The sequence below is a fragment of the Trachypithecus francoisi genome, unplaced genomic scaffold, assembly GCF_009764315.1.
Source record: "Trachypithecus francoisi isolate TF-2019V2 unplaced genomic scaffold, Tfra_2.0 Lachesis_group3, whole genome shotgun sequence".
NCBI lineage: Eukaryota > Metazoa > Chordata > Mammalia > Primates > Cercopithecidae > Trachypithecus > Trachypithecus francoisi.
This window is the reverse complement of record NW_022681468.1, coordinates 145,250,639-145,259,904: the sequence shown is the minus strand read 5'-3', so window position 1 is coordinate 145,259,904 and position 9,266 is coordinate 145,250,639. Positions and strand designations below refer to the sequence as shown.

At 37.8% G+C, this 9,266-nt stretch overlaps 1 non-coding gene across 1 annotated transcript; it reads right to left on the bottom strand.

The window, feature by feature from the left end:
• Positions 1–2,616: 2,616 nt before the first annotated feature.
• On the bottom strand, positions 2,617–2,719 carry LOC117071663. Its single transcript, XR_004432428.1, has one exon. It is a non-coding gene; the product is annotated as a U6 spliceosomal RNA (small nuclear RNA).
• Positions 2,720–9,266: the final 6,547 nt, after the last annotated feature.

The following is a 9,266-nucleotide window of genomic DNA, read 5'->3' as shown; positions in this document are numbered from 1 at the left end:
TGCCATGGCGCCTGTGGGGCGCAGTCTAGCCCTGACAGCCAACAGGCTCTAATGTGGTCATATTACTTTTTAGTCACAAAAATAAGGAAACAAAAAAACTTGCTACTAATTTAAACTTTCTTAAAATCCTTGATTTGAGGATTCCTGGGCTTCCTGTGAGCTACAAATCAAAACTATAAAATAAGCTGAACAAATTATATCTCTCCTTCAAAAGGACAGTGAAGTATTTAGCTATAAAGATATAAAATAACTCAATGTATGTTAAGCTTTTCCCAAATATTTTGTGAAAGCAACTTAGATACTGGTGTCTATCACATAATTTATTTATTTTATACACCATTAAGAAATTTCTTTTCTTTTTCTTTTTCTTTTTTTTTTTTTTTCTGAGACAGAGTCTTGCTCTGTTGCCCAGGCTGGAGTGCAATGGCACGATCTCGGCTCACTGCAACCTCCACCTCCCAAGTTCAAGCAATTGCTCTGCCTCAGTCTCCCGAATAGTTGGGATTACAGGCACCAGCCACCACATCCGGCTAATTTTTTGTATTTTTAGTAGAGATGGGGTTTTGCCATGTTGCCCAGGCTGGTTCGAACTGCCAAGCTCAGGCAATCAGCCAGCCTCAGCCTCCCAAAGTGCTGGGATTACAGGCGTAAGCCACCGTGCCCAGCCACCATTAAGAAGTTTCTATATTTATATAAAAACTTAAATCCACTCCAAACAAGAATAATGATAATGCTCCCCAGATTTACCCTTGTTATTGCCATTCGATGAATACCTCCCACTTATATATGCTATGGTTACATGATTATAATTGGCTAACACTCATACCAACCAATATTGTGAAATAATTGACAAACTTTTTTATCATGTAGTAATATAACTTCTAGAGTCAACATCCATACAAGCATGTTCTAGTAATTTTTAGTAGAAAAAACATTGGATTGGGTTAGAGCTGAGAAAATTGGGCTCCACTTGCTAATATCTGCCAACGTGTACTAAAACAGGTCATTATATTTTCTTTCCCTTAGTTTTCTCACGTATAAAGCTAAATGATGAATTAGTGATCTGTAAACTCTAAAGTTCTGGTAGAGTCAATAATTACCATCAAATAATAACCATTGCATTACTGCTCACGTTCCTGGAAACACTGTGAAAAGTCAAGGATTAGATATTTCAGTCCTTAGTACAACATACTGTTACCTCCTAGACAAAAAAACTGAAAGAACTATATTTTCAGATGATGATGCCTTGGGAAGAAAAAACAAATTAATAACAGAAATATAAAATATATGTTGATAGCCTGATTTTGGACATATTGTAAAGGTTTTCTATATGATATAGCTGTGGGTTTAAAGTTTAAAACAAATAAAAAATAAAAATGAAAGATTTTCTCCCTAACTCTTTACTGTGAAAAATTTCAAACTTACCAAAAAGTTAAAGAATAGTATAATAGACCAGGTGCAGTGGCTCACACCTGTAATCCCAGCACTTTGGGAGGCCAAGGTGGGCAGATCACGAGGCCAGGAGATTGAGACCATCATGGCCAACATGGTGAAACCCAGTCTCTACTAAAAATTCAAAAATTAGCTGGGTGTGGTGGCAGATGCCTGTAATCCCAGCTACTCAGGAGGTTGAGGCATGAGAATCACTTGAACCCAGGAGGTGGAGGTTGCAGTGAGCTGAGATCCCTCCACTGCACTCCAACCTGGTGACAGATTGAGACTCCGTCTCAAAAACAAAACAAAACAAAACAAAAAAGAATAGTACAATAAATACCATATACCTTTAACCTGGATTCACAAAGTGTTAACATTTCCGACACCTTGAGTGCCTCCTCTCTCTTTTTATTTTTGTGGAACCACTTGAAAACATTTGCAGATATGACATTTCCACTCTCTAATACCTGGCATGTGTTTTCTAAAAATATACATTGTTTTATCTTTACAATGCCACTATCACGCTTAAGAAAATAAAATGTAGTACAGTATCACCTATTACACAGTTCATTGTTAAATTTTCCCAATTGCTCTCCAAATGTCTTTTATTCCTTTTTTTTATGTCTCTTAATCTACTACGGTCCTATTGCCTTTTTTGTATTTGATGACATTAACTGATGTTAGAGTCCAGGTCAGTTAATTGTCTTGTGGTATGGTCTGTATTCTGGATTTGTCTGAATGTTAACTCATAATTAAATTCGGGTGAAGTGTTTTGAACAAGAATACTACACAGATACTACTGTGTATTTGTTATATCATATCAGACTGAACATACTGAAAGATGTCTCCAATATTGGTGATGCTAAGTTTGCTAGGTTAGTTAAAGTGGTGCCAGCCAGATTTCTCCATTGTAAAGGTACAGTGTTTAACTTTGGAACTAATAACCAATCTGTGGGTGATAATTTGAGATCATGGGTTTAGAATCCATTAATGACCTTATCTAAATCAATTATTATATTGAGGGTTTTAAAAATGGTGATTTTTGATTTTATCTTTCTATATTTACTAGCTGCTATTTTGTAAAGGAAAATTTTCCTTATCCCATCCTTTTCTTCCTTCTTTCCTTTCTTCCCTCTGTCCTTCCTTTTTTCCTTATGTCTGCTTTTGGAGTATCATGTATATATATATATGGAATGCTTCACGAATTTGCATGTCATCCTTGCTCGGGGCCATGCTAATCTCTGTATTGTTCCAATTGTAGTATGTGTGCCGCCGAAGCAAGCACATGGATTCTTTTTACCTAACATATTATAATCCATTATTGTCATTAGTTTTAATGCTCAATTGTTTGCAATTTGGCTATTACTTAAAGATTATGAAGTAAGTCAAAAGCATAAGTAAATCTGAGGCAGGATGGCAAAAGCTACAAAACAACTATTTTTCCAATATTGTACAGTTTTTTTTTCTTTTTTTGGTTAATCAGGCAGCCCCCGAATCAGAATAGGTTCAGACAGACTCGTGTACACATTTATAGAGGGGTATTATTCAAAACATTGAACAAACAGCACATCACAGGCATTAACCAATCACAGTCTACACTGGCAGTAAAGAACTGGTAAATGGCCGGGTGCAGTGGCTCACGCCTGTAATCCCAGCACTTTGGGAGGCTGAGACAGGCGGATCACGAGGTCAGGAGAACGAGATCATCCTGGCTAACATGGTGAAACCTTGTCTCTTCTAAAAGTACAAAAAATTAGCCGGGCATGGTGGCAGGTGCCTGTAGTCCCAGCTACTCGGGAGGCTGAGGCAGGACAATGGCATGAACCCAGGAAGCGGAGCTTGCAGTGAGCCGAGATCGTGCCACTGCACTCCAGCCTGGGTGTCACAGCGAGACTGTGTCTCCAAAAAGAAAAAATTGCTGCATTTGATTTCCCAATATTTTGTTAAGAAATTTAGCATCTACGTTCATAGGGATATTGTTTACTTCTGGAGTTATGCTGGTCACTTAAAATAGGTTGGAAATTATCTACTCCTTTGTTGGAATTTTAATAGTAGCTTTCCTTTCATTCTAGATATTAGTAACTTGCTGAAGTGTTGCCAGTTTTAGGGCTCATTATAAAAAAAACCCTTTTGTTTTCATTGTTTCTCTCAATTGCTCTTTAGCTTTCGTTTTCATCAATTTCTTCTGTCACCTATGTTTTTTCTGCTTACTTATTGTCATCTAAATTTACTCTTTTTGCTTTGCTTAGCTTCCTAAGGTTTAAATGTATCATTGACATAGAGTTTTTGCTTTATTTCCTAACATATACATAAATCGATTCATCTACACTGTTTTCCATACCTCTCAGAAATATTGATACTCTGTGTTTTAATTTTCATCCATTTCAAAATATTTTGTTTTTAGTTGTGATGTATTCCTTGGGCAATCTGTTGTTTAAAAGTGAGTTGTTCAGCTTCCAGATGTTGGGGAATATCTCGATGTTTTACCTCTGTTAATTTCTAAATTAGGATAGTTTTGGTGAGAGAACATATTCTGTAAAATTTTAAATTTTAAAGCTTATTGAGACATGTTTCATGACCCAGTATATGCAAATTCTTGGTAAATATATTGCATTTGGACTTGAAAGGATATTTATTCTCAGCTTTTAGGATTTTCATAAATATTACTTTGATTAAAGTAGTTAATGGCATTCATCAGATCATTTATTTTGAAGTGGTCTTTTTTTTTTTTTTGGTTTTTTTTTTTTTTGGTCACCTCTTCTATTAATTGCTGCAAGATTAGTGTTAAAATCTCCAACTATGATTTTGGAGTTTCTTTTCTCCCGTTAGTTGTTAAATATTTTATATCCTACTTCTGTTTTTAGGCACATGTATGGCAATAATTTTTACATATTACTGATATGCTGACACTTTTAACATTATTAACTGTCCTTCTTTGTCCCTTTTGTCTTGATGTTTGATATTTACATTGAAGTTTTTGCTTATAATGTGCATGGTATTTTATTTCCCACTTGTTCAATTTCATCAATCTGTGTCATCATATCTAAATTTTGTACCTAATAGACAAGAATTCAGTTGTTTCTTGCTTTTATATTCTGTCTGGTCTTCTGCGCTTTTTCGTTGGGGTGCTATACCTATTTACATGTAATGCACTATTGATACAGTTCTATTGAGGTCTGCATTTCACTCTTGTTTTTCTATTCCCTATCCAATTGCTTCTCCTTTCATCTTTATTGTTTTTTTTCTTGGGCTTTTTGTTTGTTTTGTATTACTTTGCTATTGTATTACTTTTCTGTGTTTTCCATCTGTGAAATTAAATCATATATTGAATTCTTTCATTTCTAATAAATGTGCTTGACATGGTTAGGCTGTGTCCTCATTGAAATCTCAACTTGAATTGTATCTCCCAGAATTCCCACGTGTTGTTGGAGCCGCCTAAGGGGAGGTAATTGAATCATAGGGACCAATCTTTCCCGTGCTCCTCTTGTGATAGTGAGTAAGTCTCAGGAGATCTGATGGATTTATCAGGGATTTCCGCTTTTGCTTCCTCCTCATTTTATCTTGCCCTCAGCATGTAAGAAGTGCCTTTCACCTCCCGCCATGATTCTGAGACCTTCCCAGTCACATGGAAATGTAAATCCAACTAAACCTCTTTTTCTTCCCAGTCTTGGGTGTGTCTTTATCAGCAATGTGAAAATGGTCCAATAGAGTGCTCAGTGCTAAGAATTTTCCTCTGATTTCTACATTAAATGAGCCCATGGATGCTGATCTGTAATATTTTATCACTGTTTTTAGAATTTTTCCATTTCCCCTTTGACTCCATAGTTAACTTTTACTTTTACTCCATAGTTAACAATTTTTTAAAAATTTCCATGGGAAACAGTCTTTGTGTTTATTACTTTGCTAATAATTTCTAGTGTCATTGAATTGTAACTAGAAAGTGTTGTTAATAATATTTGTACTTACGGAACTTGCAGATATATCTTTGTGATCTATTATATGATAATTTCTTGTGACTATTCTATGTGTTCTTGACAAAGTATATTCTCTAGGCGGGGTGTGGTGGCTCACGCCTGTAATTCCAGTACTTTGGGAGACCAAGGTGGGCTGATCACCAGGTCAGGAATTCGTGACCAGCCTGGCCAACATGGTGAAACCCCCTTCTGTACTAAAAATACAAAAATTAGCAGGGCACGGTGGCGCCCACCTGTAGTCCCAGCTACTTGGGAGGCTGAGGCAGGAGAATTGCTTGAACCAGGGAGTTGGAGGTTGCAGTGAGCTGAGATTGTTCCACTGCACTCCAGCCCGGGCAACAGAGTGAGGCTGTGTCTCCAAAAAAAGTATATTCTCTAAGGGTGTAATGTTTATATTTATTCTTACGATTTTCTTTATTGATTTTATGATGTTTAGGTTTTCTATATCCTTGGTTATTTTTTCCACTTGATGTGTGTTGTATTGAGATTAGTGTTTTAAAGTTCCCAATGATGAGAGCCTTTTTTTTTTTTTTTTTTTTTTTTTGAGGCGGAGTCTCGCTCTGTCGCCCAGGCTGGAGTGCAGTGGCCGGATCTCAGCTCACTGCAAGCTCCGCCTCCTGGGTTTACCCCATTCTCCTGCCTCAGCCTCCCTAGTAGCTGGGACTACAGGCGCCCGCCACCTCGCCCGGCTAGTTTTTGTATTTTTAGTAGAGACGGGGTTTCACCGTGTTAGCCAGGATGGTCTCGATCTCCTGACCTCGTGATCCACCCATCTCGGCCTCCCAAAGTGCTGGGATTACAGGCTTGAGCCACCGCGCCCGGCCGATGAGAGCCTTCTTAACTACTCATTAGTGCTTCTGTGGTTTCTGTTTACGCAGAATGTGATTTGTTTTACGCAGATATTGGTAAGTATTGTATCTTCATCGTGAATTGGGTTTTAGCATTAAAAGCTTGCTTTCGCCGGGTGCGGTGGCTCACGCCTGTTTTCCCAGCACTTTGGGAGACCCAGGCGGGCAGATCACGAGGTCAGGTGATGGAGACCATCCTGGCTAACGCGGTGAAATCCCGTCTCTACTAAAAATACAAAAAAATAAGCCGGCTGTGGTGGCGGGCGACTATAGTCCCAGCTACTCGAGAGGCTGAGACAGAAGAATGGCGTGAACCCAGGAGGCGGAACTTTCAGTGAGCCGAGATCCCGCCACTGCACTCCAGCCTGGGCGACAGAGCGAGACTCCTCCTCAAAAAAAAAAAAAAAAGCTTGCTTTCTTTGTCTTGCTTAATGTTTTGTGTATGGAATACTATTTACATAAGGATCGCGATCGCTATACCTTGCTCTTTTAAATGTTTTCATTTGCTTAATATGCCTTTTTTTTTTTTTTTTTTTTTTTGAGACAGAGTCTCGCACTTGTCACCCAGGCTGGAGTGCAATGGCACGATCTCGGGTGACTGAAACCTCCGCCTGCTTCAAGCTATTCTCCTTCCTCAGCCTCCTGACTAACTGGAATTACAAGCACTCGCCACCACACCTGGCTACTTTTTATATTTTTAAGTGGAAACGGGGTTTCACCACGTTGACCAGGCTGGTCTTGAACTCCTGACTTCAGGTGGTTTGCCCACCTGACCCTCCCAAAGTGCTAGGATTACAGGTGTGAGCCACTGCACCCGGCCATGCATAAATTTTTAACCTTTCTTAATCACTTTGTTTTTGGTGTGTCTCTTATATTCTGCAAATATTTGGGCTGTGTTTTGTGATTCAAAGTGATGTCTTTTTTTGGTAGTTAAGACATTCATATTGATAAATATGACTTTTGATAGATTTGGCCTCAACTGTGTCACAATATTTTATAACTATGTTTATTATAATTGCTGTGTTTCCTTTTCTACAAGTCCTGTATTAATTGCTTCTATATTTAAAAAAATTTAACTTATTCTACTTTCTTCTTTCCCTCTCTCTTCTTCTCTCATTTTTAGTTTCATTATTTTTAACTTACACAATATATAAGATTTCCATATCAGTGAGGATTTCCCAGTAATATTTGTTTGGATGAAGCTCATCCTGTAGTTTCTTCAGGAAAGGCTTGTAGGTAAATGATTTTATATGTTCTTGTATCTTTAATACTTTCTTGTGTAGTCCTGGTACTCAGAGGTTAGTTGGCTGGATATAAAATCCTCTGTATATTAGAGTGTATTTTGAATTTGTTACTCACCTTATGATTGTTTTCCTTTGTATGTTATTTCTGAAAGGTCTGATAGGCTGGGCATGGTGGCTCACGCCTGTAATCCCATCACTTTGGGAGGCCGAGGAGGGCAGAACACTTGAGGTCAGGAGTAAATAAAAATTATTTAAATCAGTCTAAGAGTGTTCATAAATTATTTAAATCAGTCTAAGAAATTTTCAAGTTCATGTAACTTAAGTAAATCATTAATAAATAAAACAATCAGATCCAATATACTTTGACTAATTCAAATCTCCCCAAATTAAATAACTATGAATCAGAATAAAATTCTAAGCCAACTCTTCAAATAGAATAAAATTTATTCAGATAAGCATTTGTGGATATGAAAAGCCAACTGAGTCAGTTATCTAAAAAATAAGAATAAAAGTGGGCAAAAATATAAGGAAATGAAAATATAGTTAATTGAAGCCGGCAGATAAATGAAAGAAAGACAAAGTTATCTCCTAAAGATAAAGGGAACCGGCCGGGCGCGGTGGCTCAAGCCTGTAATCCCAGCACTTTGGGAGGCCGAGACGGGCGGATCACGAGGTCAGGAGATCGAGACCATCCTGGCTAACACGGTGAAACCCCGTCTCTACTAAAAAAAATACAAAAAATTAGCCGGGTGAGATGGCGGGCGCCTGTAGTCCCAGCTACTCGGGAGGCTGAGGCGAGAGAATGGCGTAAACCCGGGAGGCGGAGCTTGCAGTGAGCTGAGATCCGGCCACTGCACTCCAGCCTGGGCGACAGAGCGAGACTCCGTCTCAACAACAACAACAACAACAACAAAAAAAAAAAAGATAAAGGGAACCACAAGGACACAAAAGAGAATAGACTCAAATGAAAATATAATGACTAGCATTGAAGAAAGGTAGAAAAACAACCTGGAGAGTGAAAATGACATAAGGAAAAAAGAGGTCACAGAAAAGTGGTAGAAATCAAAGTTTGGCAAAGGCACTATTCACAAAGTTGCCAGGAAAAAAGTAGTAAAACAATGAAATAAACTAATAAGAGATAATATTTAAAAGTATATTGTAAGAAATTTTTGCTGAAATAAATTTGAGGCAACTGAGTATTTGGGAAAATTCTCCTGAAACAGTAAACTTTAAGTCATAAGCTAGTAAAATCATTAGCCTTTATAGATTTTGAAGGAAACAATATTGACAAGAATGCACATCAAAACTTGTTATGGCTAAAAACAAATATATCAATGTAACTATGCATGTATTGGGATAAAAAAGGTGAAGAATAGTTTACAAGTGTGAAGGGCACATGAAGTAAAATGGGACATTTAAAGATAAACTCTTCCTGGTCTTCAAGAGAAAAGATCACACAAAACACCTTTTTTTTCTTTTTTTTTGAGACGGAGTCTTGCTCTTTCGCCCAGGCTGTAGTAGTGCAGTGGCACGATCTCGGCTCACTGAAACCTCCACCTCCTGGATTCAAGTGATTCTCCTGCCTCAGTCTCCCACGTAGCTGGGACCAAAGGCATGTGCCACCACACTCAGATAATTTTTATATTTTTAGTAGAGACAGCATTTCACCATGTTGCCAGGCTGGTCTCAAACTCCAGAAATCAATAACAACTAGATAACTAGAAAATCATATGTACTTGGAGATTTAAAAACATTTTTCATAATCC